The sequence below is a fragment of the Stylophora pistillata genome, chromosome 12, assembly GCF_964205215.1.
Source record: "Stylophora pistillata chromosome 12, jaStyPist1.2, whole genome shotgun sequence".
In the NCBI taxonomy this organism is placed as follows: Eukaryota; Metazoa; Cnidaria; class Anthozoa; order Scleractinia; family Pocilloporidae; genus Stylophora; species Stylophora pistillata.
Genome location: NC_142530.1, coordinates 24,307,646 through 24,325,560, shown reverse-complemented (window position 1 = coordinate 24,325,560; position 17,915 = coordinate 24,307,646). Strand labels below are relative to the sequence as shown.

General features: G+C 37.6%; 1 long non-coding RNA gene across 1 annotated transcript; it reads left to right on the top strand.

Annotated features, from left to right (window-relative positions):
- The first annotated feature begins 61 nt into the window (after positions 1 to 61).
- LOC148719368 (uncharacterized) lies at positions 62 to 16,826 on the top strand. Its single transcript, XR_015993877.1, has 3 exons — positions 62 to 1,186; positions 1,683 to 2,019; positions 15,575 to 16,826. It is a non-coding gene; the product is annotated as an uncharacterized LOC148719368 (long non-coding RNA).
- The last annotated feature ends 1,089 nt before the right edge of the window (positions 16,827 to 17,915 follow it).

Sequence of the window (17,915 nt, the reverse complement as noted above, 5' to 3'; positions counted from 1 at the left end):
AGCACGATGCAGTATTTTACTGGTCAGCAGACACCTTGACGAAACCATAAAATGCCGATAACTTTTACACTGTTTTCGCAGAGAGTAAAATCGACAGCGCAAAAAGGCAAAACTTACAAAGAATATTGTAAACTTAGCTTTGAAACTCGGCTCACCTTTTGGGTAGTTCTTATGCTCAATTATATATTTTGCCAAAGCCGAACTGAAGTTGCACATGATATGAAATTGTTGTTTTGCGCTGGCGGCTCTGTGGCAACTAAGGTTAATTAACTATTGGTTCATGCTTTAGCGTACACTATCGAGTCATGGAGCACGCGGGAAGTTTGGAGAGCACGAGAGAAGCGTAAGAGTTGCCCGAGGCGATAGCCGAGGGCAACTCTAGCTTCTTGAGTGCTCTCCAAACTTCCCACGTGCTCCATAACTCGATAGTGCACAGCTGAAAGCATGAACCAATTGTTTTAGAACGTAGCCGGTGGAATTGTGCATCAAATGCGACGCGAAAAATGGATAATAATATCAGTTGAAGCGAATCGTGACGGCGCTGATGCCGAGTCTCCTTTTCCTTTGTTTTCCTCTTTTTCTGCCTCATTTAAGAACTCTAGCCCATGGGAAAAGGTCGAAACATTGTCTTCGTTTTCGGACTAGCAGGCCGAGTTTCTGTTTGTATCCATTATTGTCGCGAAATGTATTATTTTTCCCCGCACTAGCAATGGCCGCCCGCGCGAAAAATTAATTTCTGGCGAAGTCGGATTTGCTGACGTTATCAGCGTGCACTATCGGGATTTTGAGCACGCTTACGTATAATGAATTTGATTGCGCGACTCTGCTAGCTATGTTCTAATTTTGTTTATAATTAGCTTATGCACTAAGGCTAAAATATGAGACGGTTTTTGAATGGCCGAGGCGGTGATCTGAGGACGTTGAATTACCAAGTTTGTAAAGCAGTGGCTTGAACCATATAAATCGGCATTGCATTTTGGTCAGATCCGTCGAGAAGAAGACAAAACATGGGTACTCGTGTAAGTAGCACGACCATCCTATCCCCACTCGTGCTTACCGAATGTTGTATCAAGTTGGCCAAAATAGTTCTACATACAAACCTGGGACACACTGCTGTAACATATGTAGGATTGAAGCCCCCAATGTACAAGAACTGTGGCCTCAAAAAAAGGAAGAATAAACCGAGGTACGTTTTAAGTACAAAATTAAATGTCCATTTTAATAATAATAAATAAAGTTCTCACTCTCCACCTTTGTTGTTGTTTTTCTGAGCAGTAATTATTTTTACTTTCCCAAGAAGTACTTGTTTCCCATTACAATTATGGAAAGTTTGTAGCATGGGTTCTCTTTTGTGGTACTTTTCTCTCTAATTATTTCATTTTATTTCTTTCTTTTTGCTTTTTCTTTCCTTTCTTTATTAATCTATTGCCACCTGCAACATAAAATGTACTGAGCTAACAGAATATCTCTGGTTTATTTAGTTCCCTGATTCACAAAGTAACATTATGATCTTGGTACTAGTAGAAAACAAATTTTCAATAAACAAAAGTACTGTAAAGTAAAATAATTATTATAATTTAAATTAATTGATTTAGGTGAATAAAGCAGTGTATTGTCGTTTCTTGTATTCCAACAGCCTTGAATGAATCAACTGTCTTCTAAACTTGATTTCTTATATGCAGAAACTGTCTGAGTTATGGAACAAAGAACTTTTGCATGGTGTTCATGGAGGTGATGATGGTGGTAGCAAGAACACAATAATTATGGTGATTAATCTCCCAAATTAGAAATGTCAGGGGAAAATTATCAGAGGTATCTCATGACAAACCTGTTTGTCAATTCCTAGTCAACACTAAGTCGTGAGGAGTAACCAAAAGCTTGTAATTAGCCTGTGTATAGCTATGCCCATCCAGTCAAATAATAATTGTGGAAGGGATATTCCCAAACTTGAACAAAAACAGTGCCACACAGATGTCCTTTTCCCAATCTATTACAGAGGAGAGGAGCAGTTATATGCAGGTTAGTTGTAGTCAATATAGGAAATTATCAGCTATATTCAGCAATATGCATATATCAAAAACCCATTCAAAGAATCAAATCTAACAAAGAAGTGAGAAGTATTATGGAAATTTTCCAACTTAAAACCAAGCAAACAACCAGTAGTTTCATCGTACTTACTCGACTAACACATTGAAGCATTTGGCAATCCAAAGTTGATGATCACTGACCACTGTGACATCACCAAAATGTACTCTGTGGCATTATTCTTCATGCATGTGATCAATTCCTCGGCGTAAGAATGAAGTGATGTATCTCATCAAACAGCTGACTTAATCTAATCAATTTTCTCCCTAACATTTTTAACAACCAGGTTTGACTTGAAATACTTCGGATAATTTCCCCCTGAAATTTCTAATTTGGGAAATTAATCATCATAATCAGGAAGGAAACTCTATATTTGCACTATTTCAAGAGGTTACTAAAGATTATAAAAGTCAGAATATATAAAAAAACAGTAAATTACATCAACAATCAAAAGTAAAATGTGCACAGTGACCAAAGTAGCATAGCTTTCGAGTTGGCCACTGTCATGTATAATTAACTGGTGTATCTTAACATTTATACAAGACTTACTTTACTTTAATTCTATATTTACACTTACCAAGATATTTATACACAATTAGTATTATAAACAAAGAGAATAGAGGAGTGAGTAAATAAGTAAATAGATAAATAAAAATTTAATTAAGTTAAGAGAAGGAGAATTAATTTTTTTTTATATTGAATCAAAAGAACAAAGACTAAGAACAAAGAAACTAAAGTAAACTAAATCAATGCATTCTAAGAAGTAGATTGCGAAGTTAGCAGATATAGCTTGAAATGTTTGGAGAAGTGAAAATAACATAATTCTTTTAGATGCAGTGGAATAGTCTCCCATATTTTCGGTGCAATGAAAGTAAAAGTAGAAGTTCCATAATTATTATGTATTAGAGGCCTACGGAAGTTAAGGTTAGAAACAAATCTAGTGTAATGGCTATGGAAGTCAGAAGCCAGAGGTAGAGTTCCAGAAAAAATTGCTGGGATGCCTGTTGGATTGTTAATAATTTTATGTGCGAAGAGTGCTACTTTTAGTTTAAAAATATTATCAATTGTGAGGACATCCAATAAATGATAATAAGGCGTAGCATTCTCTCTACTAATCATCATGTTCTTTGCCACCACCATCATCACCTCCATGAACACCCAACAAGAGGCTTTTGTTTGATAACTTAAATAGCCTCTATATAGGTATAAGAAATCAAGTTTAGAAAACAGGTGATTCATTCAAGGCTGTTGCAGTACAAGAAAAGACAATACAATGCTTCATTTATATAAATCAATTAATTAATTTAAGTTGTAATAATTATTTTACTTTGCAGTACTACTGTTTTCTACTAGTACCAATATTGTAATGTTACTTTGTGAATCAGGGAACTAAACAGGATTCGAATTTGAGTTTTGGATCACTAACCCTTTGGGTTAGTAGACGTCTTTTTTACTAACCAAACTATAAAGTTTGGTATCCAAGCTCACATTAGTTACGATATCTCAAATATTGAACATATTGATAATAACGACTAGGAGAGATTAAAGAGTAGCTGAAATTGCATGGTGACCTCAAAAACGTTGACAATTGAGCACCTATTTTATTTCCCCCTCATTTACCATGATTAGTCAAGAACAGTACATCTACAGCACATTCTCTAAAAAGAGTTAAAGTTGAATTAACAACTTGAGTATTGTAAGTATTCCTCAGAGAGTCGGGTCTACGTGCTCTTTGTCCTGAGGTCTACCAATGTTCAAATATGTTTGAAAATTTTACTGACCATGTCGGGTTAGTTGGACAAATTTTTAGTAAGCTTAATGTTACAAGCTAGCGATTGTTTGTCCAAGCGGTCATTTTAAATTTAGAGTCTAAAAGTGAAAGCCGGGCGGGGGAAAGTAATATTCTTAGCCCCATACCCTCTCCTCTCCTTTTTTTTGACCGTTACTCCCCCCCCCCCCTTGGTACATTTGTCGCCCATGCCTTCCACTTCAGTAAGATGGTTGCTACAATTCTAACCAACAGAATACCGTGCGATCGCTCGACACAATTACGCCCGCTTTAAAAGATTTTCAAGCCTTCTGCAAACCTCGTCAAATTCTGGCCAGTGTTACCATCATTCTATCGTAGCCACAGCGACGAACGGCGCCGTCGGCTGAATACTCTCCATCACGTAAAGTTTTATATTAGTTAGCTTGAAATTGACTGAAATCGAAATAACTAAACGCTTTACAAAGCGTCTAGGCTACAATTCTCGTCACAGTGTAAGAGCAGAACTTTATTGAATTCACTTATTTCTTAGAGCAACAGTGAGATACCGTGTGAGTAATTAAAATCACAAATGCTATTCGTCTATGCTGATGGATCTAACATGGAGTATGATTCATTTTGTTTAGATTCGTTTCGCAGAGCACAATAAGCAATGGTAAAACGGACAGGATGTTTTTTTTTTTAACTTCGAAAACTTACCTACTTTAGCCGTGATTAGAAAGAGCATCAGAGCTGTGCTGGTAACTTATGACACTATCTGAGAAATACGTCCGCTCTCATTTTTGTTTTCGCAATCACATGATCGTTCCCATCAGGGCCTCTTATCTACCCGCACATATGACTGTAAGGTAATAGCGAAATGAAAATAAAAAGATTGTGATCAGAATTTTAAATCAATTGTAGCGCGGTGCATACACTCACAAAGGGATAAACTCAAAAAGCTTAGCAACAGCAACAGGCCAAGCAGATTACATATTTTAATGTCTCGGGAGCAGATCAGGTCTCCAAGCATACAGGTATATAGATATGCGAGCTTTCTTTTCTCTACTTCATACCATCTTGGTAATGCGATAGGCTTTTCAGGAAAATAGTCTAAATGCTTCAGGCAAAGCGAAAATGCACAATCGTTTGTTTTATTGTCTGTTTATTTGTTTTCTTTTCTAGAGAAGGAACGAAGTGTAGAACCGCCATATCAGTGGGCGTAAGAGCGGGGAAGTGTCAACCAACGGTAAAATTATTCTTTTTGAGCACCTTAAGGTTAGCTCTGAGTTGAAAGTGCAGACCCCACGGGAAGGGGAGATGAGACATTTTAGATACTCTTTTACCTGTACGAAAGATAAGCGAAGCATATCTAAACAATAGCCTCTAATAAACGCGAAAATAAGCTCGTATAATTGTCCTTGGAAATCATCTTCTCAACGCTTTCTTCACGTATTTTCTCACCAACCGAGGTTTCTGTGTTTCTGAAATTCAAATATTCTTGCAGCGCGCGGGAAAATGTTTTAAGAATTGCTTACCTTTGCTGTATGGGGTGTTCAAAACGCTCTCATCTTGAATTAATTTTTGAATAAGATAATATTGATATCCTCTTGTTTTTTAACAATGATTTTATCTTAAAGGACGAAATGTTAAAAAAATTTGGAAACATGGAGGTCACTCCATGAGTGCGCGTTGGATATGAATTGGCCATAACCAATCAAGTATCCGACAAAAAGCGCATAGAATCCTGAACGTTTGGACATTAGGAGCCTCTTTTCAGCTCCGTAACCGATGGCGCACGTAATTTCCATATATAGTGAGTTGATAACCGGAGCTGAGGGAACCAATAGAAACTCCTGAAATACAATATTCGGAGTTGAAAATTTAATGATATAGCATCTTCCCAAGATTGACTAGGACAAATTCAGTCACGTGATGCATTCAGACGAGTCACACTTTAGCAAAAATATTTGATGGCTTAACAAATCAAGTATGCATATCTTCAACATCTTTGCAGATCACAATTATGTCTCCTCAAGATTTAAGTTTACAACTCATTTCTGTTGTTTCACTTCCTGATCCAGTGCACCAGGCTTGCCTCCGTCAAACTTGCTTCCAGCTACCTGATCATTTTGAATGTCCACTACAACTCGTTTTAACTGTAAAGCAGCGCTAGCCCACATGCTCATCCGTACGTTTCGTTCCGGTAAGATTAAGTGCTCAAGATTAGTTCTTTTATCAATAGAAATCCTATCAAAAACTACAAAAGAAAAATTCTGAGCAGTTTCTTCTGGAACTAACGATGAGTTAGGAAGAGAGGGAGAGAAGGGGGAGAGAGAGGGGGGGAGAGAGAGATAGACAGAGTGCACTTCTGTATGGAAAAACTGCTAATACTTAATCTGAAACTTGAAAAAATTGACTTAATCAGAAAGCAGACATAAAGATGATTCCAAAAAAGAGGGCGGAAAAAGTTCGGTTGATCCAATAAAAGTTGCATTTTTTTTTTTTAGTTTTGAAGCAGTTTATAATATATGCAACGAAAATGGAAGCGACGGCGAAGAAGAATTCCGGTGACAACGTTTCTTCTGTACATCATGGATGCAATAGGGAAAGGTCTGACATTAATGTCCAGCTGACTATAAGGCAAAAACTTGAGCAATAATTGCGATAGCCTGGCTCTCAGTTAATTCCTGTTCATACACTCATGTGACGGGTTTTAAAAAAATTCTGTGTAATCCTTTTTCAAAGTGCGTGCTCGTCACTTTTGAAAGTGATGAGCAAGCACTTAAAAAAAAACAAACAATCTTTTTGACCTTGGTGAACAACGAAGGGACTACTGCAAACACGCCAAAAGTCATCCCCCCCTCCAAGTTCCTGTTTAGCCTTCAAATACTTGAAGTTACTTTATCTTTTAATAGCAGCACTCTTCGGTTTCCTCCTCTCTGAAAGCTCGAGGCAGATTTGACTATGGAAAAACAAAAAACCCTCGGGGCAGATCACGTGAAACAGAAACAAACTATTTTTTGATCAGTTTTCTAAGAAACGCTTAGTTATTTGTTTAGCCAGGTCAGGGGATGGAAATTAAACCCTTTATGCTCTTTGTATTTTTATTTTTACGATAAAAGTTGGCGTAAGTTAATCACGTGAAAACCAACGTTTATCATGTGACACTCACCACGTTGCATCTTAAAATCCAATGAGAATCAATAAACACACTCGACACTCGTATCGACCTTGGGACTTATCCCGTCTGACAGAGTAATTACGGCCTCATCTAGATTCGTCGGAGCAGACAAATATTTCCTTTTCATGGATTAGGAAAACGAAAAAAACACAAGGGGTTTTTCCCTTTAATATTAAAACTGCTTACTAAGAGAGAAACAATGGGACCTTATTCAACCGCAACGCCTACAACAGCATGACGTCGGTTTTTTTTTTTACTTTTGAAGCACGCGATTGGTTTAAGTGAAGTCTGTGTGCGTGCGTGTGGTGTGCTGTTAAAGTGTCCCTTTCTTTAATGCCGCCTTCGTATACCAAAATGTACAAAAGCGCAGAGTGCACACAAAGCACTTTTGAAATGCGATGTTTACCGCAGAAATCATTTTCTGCGGAGTTAACGAAAGCGAAAGTAAACTTAAGGGAAGTGAGAATTAACTCCATTGTTCGACTGTTGTACCGCCTTTCAGTGGACATTCTGCAGTTTGTGCCTTTGAACTTTCGATACGGGAGAGCAAAAGAAAACCAAAGCGGGGTTTTTCCCTCTCATCGGCTTGACTCCTGAAAATGAACTTTCCTTCAAAACATCTGAAAAATGTTACATAGGAAGTTTTTTTGTTGCTAATTCCACTAGTAACGAATGAAAATCGTAGATTTAACATCTTTAGATCCAATTGCTTCCAAAAAAACACAATTTCAAGTCCACTTATGAGACTTGCACCGTTTTACGGAATATATATGGCCTCCTGCTTTCAGAGTCGTCAATGCATTCGATCAAATCTTACCTTTCATGCATGAGTGAAAACTACTTCTAATGAGAGGTTTTGTCCTTAGACATTTGAAATATGTTTTTTAAGCCTTTAATGCAAGTAGCGTGTTTTATCAGATCGGATGTTGTAAAAAAAGCATACGTCAAGAAAACCGATCTCTGTTATTTAAAACTGGTCTTTGAATTGACAGTTCATTGCTTCTGATGTACCTGAAGACAAGCGCCGGAAAACATAATGTCTTGTGGCTTCTTGTGGCCATATAGAACTCAGAGTCAAAGAGAAACGGTCTCCCTCTATGCAAGACCATTATACATGACAGGTTCTTTCAAAAATAAATTATTACGTAATACTAAGACATCCAACGTAATGAGATGGAACACTGATTAAAAAAAAATTATTTTCTAACAAAACTCAAAACGATTGGATGACAGTTTTACCTCATAATTCCGCGGGAATGCCCCTTTCTTTGAGTTTCCTCCATATGCCACTTATGTTTGCCATATATCGCGGTAATCATCAAACGAGCTATGATATGGACATTTAAAACTAAAACGCAGGGTTGCTCAAAGCGTGCTTCTACTTTCAATTTCGAAATGTGATGTCAAAATGTGATTTCGAAACACAGCGGAAATCATTATATGCAAGATTAACGAAAACGAAATTAAACTTAAAGAGGAGAGAATAAACTCCATTCATCGACTGATGCACGGCGGTCTTTCAAGTCAAAAGGACATTCTACAGTTTGTGGATGTCTATGACCAATGTAAGAATGAACTTTTACGGTTTGCACAGTTTACACAGATATGTATAATATATAAAACAGTTCATGTTGAAATGTTTTTATCTGCCATGTTCGAGGCAACGTGTATCGAGCAGAGTAAGGGTAGATGTTTCAACTAGGAGAGTGATTTTGACGAAAAGACATAAATAAAATTTCTTCCACGACCTCAGCAGTTTTCCTTTGTTTTGTATCTAATGATGGTTTTGACTGAAAGATATTGTTTGACTACCATAGTGTGTTTAGTTCCGCTCAACTGTGGGAGCTAAACTCTTTTCCTATCCTTTGTTTTCCTTTGTTTGTATTAAATGATAGTTTTGAATGAATTCCAAACTGCTCAACGGGGTTTTTTCCTATTAGTGCCATTATTTCATTGTGTATCGAATGATAGTTTTGACTGAATCTATTCCAAATTGAAACTCAACGGGGTTTTCCCTCGAACATGATATGTATCCTAATTGTCTGACAACCAGAGCATGTTTAGTTCCGCTTGACTGCGGGAACAACAGGATATTTTTAAGTTCTCGGTTACAAAGGGAGAGAACAAGAATGCTCAAGCAACCACACCTCACGTTTCTTCGGCGTTATATTAAACATATTTCAAAATACATGTTTTACACAACTTTTCTCGATTCTGTTTACAATGGCTGCTCTTGAAAAAGATATTATAGGACAGGGCCGAAAAATTTACTGATAAGAATATAAAAATGTTGAAGTAACTCATAGCAATTTATAGATGACACTATGGTAATAGAGGAAAGTTGTCTGAGTTACGGCCTAGTCAGCGATCGTAAAGAAATTATGATACATCCTGCTTCAAAAGTCAATTTTTTGTTGCAAATTACCAATGGAGGTAACATTGTCAAATGAATGAAAGTAGTTCACACAACGTTTACTGCAGATAACTGTCAGAATGAGAAGGGTAACAAGAAAATCAATATTTGTAGAAGTCAATTTCCGTTTAGCAGTTAGTAGAGTTATTCGCACAATCATGACAATCCTTATTTGACCTTGTGACGTCGAATAATTGGAATATAAATTAAAACAAGCTGTCATTTCTTGCTTTTGTCTTAATGTTAGAACAACGGCAATTTTACAAAATAAAGTATCTCAAGTTCTCTTTCGAGAAAAATCTTGAACAATCACAGATGGCATCAGCTGATCCCACAACTCGCCCAACTTAGGATCGCATATGGAAAGTTCTAAAGTATTGTGGAACATAGTTTCCGATGAGTTACAAATGTGGTCAACTGAACACAACCTTCTCTCTCTTTTTAGCGTGTCGCGGCCAGACTCTCGGCCTCAGGCACGCAAGGATAAATGTTGGTAAGTTAGGGGAGTAATTTTTTAAAACACCTAAAACCTAGAATCAGTTTAGGGAAACCGATTGTTCAAGGAATGGAGAGCATGATTGTCGCATAGATACAATACATATACGTTGTTAACCAAGTGTGAGGTCTAAATGACTTTTTTAATGGACCAAGACGAAGTCGAGGTCCATAAAAATGCGAAAAAAGAACGAGGCTAATATCCAGCCATCTTGATAGAACAGGCTTGGTTTATAAAAGATTTATTATATCGCAAAAAGATTTCGCGTTATTAAGAATTATGGTGAAAGTATCAAAGATGTACGAATCATGTATACTTGGTGTTGGTAAAAGTGCTGACTATTTTTTTCCTTGTCAAAAAATTAACAATTAAACAATAATATGAAAAATACAGTCGCCTAGGTAGTGAAAACAAAAAGTAATAATAATGATGACAGTTGCTTAAATCTTGTTACACTATTGGGTGAAAAAAAAAAAAAAAAACATTTTACTAACAGGGAGAAAGTGCTTCACAAAAAACCAACACTTCATATTTCCACTAAGCCCAGAAGCAGTGAACGAATAGAGTTGCAATTCCAATCCCACTTTGTTTTAAGACTTGACCCCGAGACCCTTAGTGAATGGGCGAATCTGTCAGTATAATCAGCATCCTTAAAAAATCATGATGGCGACAGCTGAAAACAGTTGTTGAAAATACAAACACATGAAAAAAAGCAACAAAAAGAAACGCACACACTCGATTGGACACGTTCTCTCTGTAAAAACGAGAATAAGGTAATTTTTTCGTTCAAGTGTACATTTTATTAAGATTTTAACTGACAAAGATTTCTGATGACTTCCTCATCAAACTTGCGGGAAGCAAACATCAGTCCACCATTTATAATCATACCAAAACTATCGATATACTAGATGAGTACAGATTGCGAATGTCGAACTTAAACATTTCAGGACGTGGTTGTCAACTTACAAAAATAGGCGACTTAACTCCCCTGTTTATAATTAGCTCTACTCATATGCTAACCTATTTAACTTGACTACGTGCAGTCTGTTTTTCCTTTAGTGAAAGCTAAGAATTTCTCGCCGTGAAATTGCGAGGAAAAACACATCAGAGAAGAGATCGACTTTAACTAAGGTATCAGTTTACCTGTTTAAGTTAGAAAAGCATACCATTCATCTGTATTAAAATAAAGGTCTCTCTTGAAAGGTAAGCTAGTCGTGTTTTTATTCTGTTCTTTACTTCCCACTGAGCTTCACAGGATCAGTCCCTCTGAAACTGACTAACCACAAACTTTATGGACTCGAACTAATCTTAAAAATCTAATCCAACAAATAATAAAGCCATCCCAGCTCCAAAGCCATATCATTCATGATAATTTTCTTTACTATATACTAAAACAGTGAATAGCGTTGAAGGTGCGTTCTGATCGGCTACTCAAGCTCAGAATATCCTTTGCCTGGTGAGAAACGCGCGGGATTTGCGCCCGGCAACATTGTAATCGTTGCAGGAATAATTATTTCACTGTCCTGTATAAACTAAAACAGTTTTTCACCTTAGTGTTGGTGGCTAGCAATAGATAATTATTTATATCCATACTTCCACTTCGGTAAATGGTTGTGGATTGTTTTAAAGTTTAACTATTGATATCACTATAGCAAACTGAAACAAAAAGCCTCCTCTGGTCATTTTCGAGAAACGAAAGGTTAATGTGAGGAGAAAGAGCAATAAGTAAAAGAATAGCATGTATCGCTCTAATCTAGCTACATTGTCTTTCATTGATTCGCTCTGACGAAGGGCTAACGCTCGAAACGTCAGCTTTTTTATTCGTTACGGTGGCTAATTTACAATTTCAACTTAGTTGATATAACCAAATTATATTCTTCTACATTGCGTTACGCAAAATCAAATTATGCTTACTTTTGCAATCGTGATATTCTGTTCTTGTGTGTTGTATTATGGTCTTTTGTAGTGCAGTATGCTTTTCTGTGTTGAGTTAGGGTAAAGTGAATATGCTTACGTCATACTGTGTACGACGCTCAGTGAAAAAAATTTGGACGACTGGGTATGGTTGGGGAGTGGGTCTAGTGTGTCAAAATGGCGGACGAGGAGGGTGATCGTGTACCAGCCAGAAATCACATTCGTAATGTTCTTTTTGATATTTCGAGACAGCTGGAGTCGGGAAATAATTCCTCTGACACCTTGGATCATGTACAATACCGAATAGATTGCCTGTATGAAACTACACTCAGGTGTTTTCATATTGCATCTGTTGACGAAAGTGTTGTCACCGTTGTGAGAGAAAAGCCCTTGTCTGTTTCAACTTGAACGACAACGATGTGGTGTATAAAGCAGGAAAGGTGGTTACGGGCGTTTGCAAAAGCTGGACCGGATCGGATCGGATTGACAAAATCTAGATCGGACCGGATTAACAAAACCAGGACCGGATCGAACCGGATTAACAAAAGCTGAATCGGATTGCGTCCGATTGATAAAACCCGGACCGGGTCCGAAAAAAATTTCCCGCCAAAATAGTCACGTAACATCTCATGATCAAGTTTTGGCATAGAATTACGACTGCCTTTTTTCGCAGCTCAGTGAAGCAAAGTTGTAATGGTTCTTTTTCGTATAAGATATTTCACAGGCGCCCCCAGCCCACTACACTAAAGGTATAGTTGTTTCGCCTAAACAGGCATAAAGAACTACAGAAAACAGACGAGATAAGTTCACATACTTTATTATTTCGAAAACTATACATAATTATGCCATAATAAGAAACAAATTTGTAGCCTTGCACACTGTCCATAGTTTTTTAAAAATTTATTTAAACATTATTGTAAATTACTGACCCATCATTGTAAATAGTTGCCGAAAAGCCTTTTTAGGAGCAATTATTAAAGATTATCATTATCATAACGAAAGTTGTGATAGAAAGCTATTACGGACTCCATACACTGTTTTATAGAGCGCTCAAAATCGACGGTCGACACAGTAATGTAACACCGCTTTTCGCAACACTGTCACAATACGCCACTTGCATTGTAACACAACACCACTTTCCCGTCACGGTCACGTCCGCTCGTAATAAAACAACTATACATTTCGTATTGTGAGCTTGAGAACGTCTGTGGATACTCATTCTCAACTACGATCAATTACGGTCAAATCGTAGCGGCCTCAGTTGACCGGCACTTGCTTAGCAGGTGTCGTTACCTCCGATCGAAAACTTAAACATCATCGCCTGTAACTCCCGTGAGGCTTAGCGCTCACACTGTGCATAGCAAGAAAAACAGTCGCCATGTTTGACATGTTTCTCTTAAGGCTGCAGAACTTGTATGGATTTTGGATGTTTTCCACGTTTGCTAGCGGATAGCTCCAATATGAGGTACGTTCTTACACTAACATTTGGCGGGAAAATTCTGGCGATCCGATTTTTTTCGGATCCGGTCCGGATTTTGTCAATCGGACGCAATCCGATCCAGATTTTATTAATCCGGTCCGATCCGATCCAGGTTTTGTCAATCCGATCCGATGTTTTGTCAATCCGATCCGATCCGATCCAGTCCAGATTCTGTAAACACCCGTTCGGCAAAGCTGAAATAGACCACTTTCATAAATGGCTGCCGGGTTAATATTCTTTTGTTTAAATTTAAATTAGCCCTCCTTGCCTCATTCTCCAGTACAAAATTCAAAAGAATACATTATCTCAAGCGAGGCCAGAAGGGCTAATTTAAATTTAAACAAAAGAATATTAATCAGGCAGCCATTTATGAAAGTGATCTATAGCTGTTCTTCTCGGGGAAGTTAAAGAACCGTTGAGAGGCGATTGGAGGAGTTTCATTTAATTTGTCCGTTAGGGCAACATATTCTGATATGTCCAGTGAAGAATGAGATGCAGAAATTACCATCATCTAAAAAAAAACCTTTTCCAGACATGGGATATAAGCACATAACAGGAAGTTTTGCTTTCCTATTATGTACGAATTCAGCAACAACGAATTTGCGAGACAATTAGGGTTAACTAAGAAGGAACACTTTCGCGAGCTCTAGAAATTGAACATTGTGCAAAAGAGAAAGTATCAAGTCCTAAGGCCCATGCATAGGCGTACGGGCACCTTTGGACTTAGGGGGGGGCGGTGACTTCCTTGCCCGAAAAAAAACACGCAATGCCCGAAAGGGTAAGGGTTGAAATCGGGATGCAAACGGAGACGTTCACCATTTTTCCATCTAATGAAACTGCCATCATTGAAAGCTGTCAATAACTGGTAGGTACCAGCTGGGTGACATCAGCTCGTATTATGTGATACTTTAATACTGAGATTTACGGATAGAATCGGTCGAATAGAATAAACGAATTACTTAATGGAATTTGGGTAGTATTTACCTTTCGCCTTGTTGACCTTGACGGCCGCTTGACCTTTAGTCACCGAAGTTTTTCACGTCTTCTCGAACCTTTCATGTCCACGGACCTCACAACGAATCGAACGAACTTCAATGAGGAAACCTAAACCTTCATGTGAACTCATCAAAATGTTTTCCCACTCTCCGCGAAATTGACGCGAAAATTAGACACGAACTGCAGCAGATGTTACCGAAACAATACACTTTACATTTTACAAGATATTATTCAAATTACGAAATCTCTGAAGACACCACTTTCGGGCATCTAGTCACCTGAAAAGTAATTAACTAACTGGAAACGTTATTCACGACTTTTGGAAATCACGTCAACGGCATTATTTTATAATGTTTTCTCCCAAATGTCATTGCCCGAATCAAGAGCGTTTTGCCTGAAAAATTACATAATTTCCGCTGGGGGGTTGCAGCCCTCTCCCGCCCCCCCCCCTCCCGGCTCACACGCCTAGGGGTCCATGGCATTATGGCATAACGATGACAATCACAAACGTGTAAGGTATGTTGCATGTTAATGCATGGCTAGAGGGGGATGCCACCTACCATGGGGAGACTCATGTCTAAGTAGTGGAGGTACTAGTTGTACCTTTTTATATGGATTACCGGTGAAAATACGGTTTTGGAACTTTAAGCCACACCCAAAAAACAAGATCTTGGTCCCTTTTAAAGGTCATATTATTATTATTATTATTATTATTATTATTATTATTATCATTAATATCATTATTATCATTATTATCATTATTATCATTAATATCATTATCATTATTATCATTATTATCATTATCATCATCATCGCTGTCATTGCCATTACTATTAGAGCAACTGCTCATCTAATATACCAATCCCACTATATTAAAATTCCAACTTGGTTACCAGGGGAACAAAGGAAAAGAAATAAAATATTCATTCCTGAACCTCGAGGTGATTTCGTTATGTTTTATTCCCCTGAGCCCTAGAGCCTAGTGAAAAATTTCAATATATTGGAATTGGTCATTACTAACTAAGATGATGCAAACTGTTCCCTGAAAATCAATGACTCAGTAATCATAAACAGTAAATCAGACTATTGATAATACGAACCAAGAAAGTTTTAACACTGTACTCACTGGAGCTACATGTAAATTTTTGTTAGATTTATGGAATATTTAGATGAAAGGGGGAATTATAATGTAGTTGTAGCAATAAGTGTCAGTATTTCACACAAATAAGTTTCTTATGGTATTTTTACATCTTTTGTAGATGGAGGTTGGTCATTCATGCTGGCATCAACAGTTTTTCAAAATTGATAATGCTCTTTAGGTGTCCTACAGACAACAAGGCTGTACTGTCTTAAACTTTGTACAAGAAGCATTTGACATTGTAGATAAGGACTGAACAGTGTTCCTTGCGCAAACTGTGTACGAGAGACCAGGTTGCAGAAGTGTGTTTTTGAGTCTTAGAATTAGAAAGGGACGGCCCTAGTGTATAGCATCTGAGCTAAGATTCATAGATTAAGTTAAAAGTAGTCCAGTATCAGCTGAAGGATTGTTTCTTACAACAATTTTTGGGCTTCCTTCAAGAGTTTTAATCTGACACTGGAGGAGAAAACATTGATGTTGCTTTGCTCATTACTTTGTTCATCGATGTTGCTTTGTTCACTACCCCCTGACAGGGGCAGCCATACTGCCAAGCATACCGTCCACAACCAGAGGATTGAGTGCCTATGGTGTGACCTATTTACTGGCTGGACTTATGTATTTTACTGCTTGTTTTATCATATGGATGAAGTTGGGGTCCTGGAATCAGATAATCAAATATATTTGGCAGCCCTTCATTTTATCTTTCTGGCTGCCTAGAATTAATCCCCATTTGCATACTTTTGAATCTGGGCATTAAACACTGGTCCCATCAGCACTGAACAGAACAATTTCGAGAGCAACTTTCGTTAAGGGGTATGCTGGCAGATCAGAAATGCAGACTTTAAAGTGTCACATGAGTTCAGGGAAGAGGTAAATCAAGATATTTAATGTGCTCAGTCAGTCCTTACAGTAAAACTTAAAAAGGGGTAAACACTACATTCTTGGACAAAACTAATCAAAACATAAGAGTTTCGCACATTTTCCCAAATGTCCTGACTTGCAAGCGGGTTAAAACATTTCATTCCCATTCCCCCAACTCAATGTTGTTGCTTCAGCATTGATTCCATTGAAATGGGGGAGGGGAGACTGAAAAACTGTACTGTGGTGCCTAAATTAGTGGAAATCTGCCAAGTGTTTCAACAGTTTTGTCCTAGATTATAGAATTATTTCTGGAATATTTCCTGCGTTGGGAGAGAAAACCAATCAGATGCCATTTCTTGTGGTTCCATCTTGTCTACTTGTCCATGATTTAGGTAGTCAGCATAGTATTAGACAACCTTAAGCTTAGGCTATACCCAGTATGGGACTCAGTAAACATGGGGCTACAGACGTAAGAAAAATAAATTGTCATAAAAAGCACTTTTTTATTTAAATTGTGTAATGGTATTGTTAATCTAACTTGGCAAAGGACAGATTTTATACATTCAGTGTAACTTGGGTAATATTTCAATGGTTAGCAGGTAAACTGGGATGACTATAGTGTTGACTATGATCCATGGACCAGGTACTTGTCAGCGTTGGGATGGTCAAGAGCAAGTTGAAGTACCACATACAATACTAATCTTCCAAGTGTTAACCCCTGATGATTCTGTGGAACTTTTACTGAAGGTAAATCCTTTGGATCACTCAGATTTCCATGGTGTCTACCTGTATTTGGAGACTGTCATCTTTTTTCTTGAGAAATGTAGTAATAGGACTTCCTCTCGATTTTTAACGTTTTTGTATGATGAAACAGTCTTTGAAGAGTGATCTTTTTCCCCTTCGCATTACTGAGCTAATGGGCATTACAACAATTACGTTACCAATTGATTTGCATTCCTTTTCAGCAGTTTCCATCAGTGATTAATAAGAAATTTTCCATTCAGAATTTCTACGAATATTAAAAGCTCACGGCACACAATGTTTGCTCTTCTCAATAATTTGCCATAAGCTTATCAATTATGGACAAAGTTATCAAGCAACGTTTTACAGTTACATGAAAAGCAAAATTCATTATTATTTATAGGGACATTGGTAAGATACCTGAATTTCTGTCTCGAAACCTCTTTATCTTTACTGCCTGCTGTGAACGCGCCATTTATGTCTTCACGTAAAAAAATGTTTATGTCGTCATCATAGCCTCTGTGAGAGTACAAACTTTCCTTTGACGAGAACTTGCTAAAATACATCTTAAATTAGTCTTTGGGAAACGTTCTAGCTAATTAGAAATAAATCTTTCTTTAACGAAAGTAAGACAAGAGACAACCTCTATACCCTAAATTGATAAAAAGCGAGTGATGGAGCTACCTTCGACATTTTTACCTCCTTACGTGCAGCCAAAGCTGCAGTGGCTGGTTCACTGTGGAACCAACATCGCTGATGCCTCAGAGAAGGAGTCCGATTCGCTACAACCAACAAAATCTGCAGATGTTTATTGGGGAACCAACATCGCTTAAGGCGAGTCCGATTTGCTAGAACCAACA